This window comes from Arachis duranensis, chromosome 2 (genome assembly GCF_000817695.3).
Source record: "Arachis duranensis cultivar V14167 chromosome 2, aradu.V14167.gnm2.J7QH, whole genome shotgun sequence".
Lineage (NCBI taxonomy): Eukaryota > Viridiplantae > Streptophyta > Magnoliopsida > Fabales > Fabaceae > Arachis > Arachis duranensis.
Genome location: NC_029773.3, coordinates 41225213 through 41225994, shown reverse-complemented (window position 1 = coordinate 41225994; position 782 = coordinate 41225213).

The following is a 782-nucleotide window of genomic DNA, read 5'->3' as shown; positions in this document are numbered from 1 at the left end:
AAGGTAACCTTTCAGAAACATTAGAACAAGAGAAGGAGATGGCAGCCGAAAATAATAATAATGCAAGGAGAATGCTTGGTGGCTTCACAAAGCCAACGTCCAAATTTGATGGAAGAAGCATCTCCATTCCTGCCATTGGAGCCAACAACTTTGAGCTGAAACCTCAGCTAGTTACCTTAATGCAACAAAACTGCAAGTTTTATGGACTTCCATCTGAAGACCCCTACCAGTTTTTAACTGAGTTCTTGTAGATCTGTGAGACTGTAAAGACGAATGGAGTTGATCCTGAAGTCTACAGACTCATGCTTTTCCCTTTTGCTGTAAGAGACAGAGCTAGGATATGGTTGGATTCACAACCTAAGGATAGCCTGGACTCCTGGGATAAGCTGGTCACAGCCTTCTCGGATAAATTTTTTCCTCCTCAAAAGCTGAGCAAGCTGAGAGTGGATGTTCAAACCTTCAAGCAAAAAGATGGTGAATCCCCCTATGAAGCTTGGGAAAGATACAAGCAGCTGACCAAAAGATGTCCATCTGACATGTTTTCAGAATGGATCATATTAGATATATTCTATTATGGTCTATCTGAATTTTCGAAAATGTTATTGGATCATTCTGCAGGTGGATCTATTCACCTAAAGAAAACGCCTGAATAGGCTCAAGAACTCATTGACATGGTTGCAAACAACCAATTCATGTACACCTCTGAGAGGAATTCCATGAATAATGGGATATCTCAGAAGAAAAGAGTTCTTGAGATTGATGCTCTGAATGCCATATTGGCA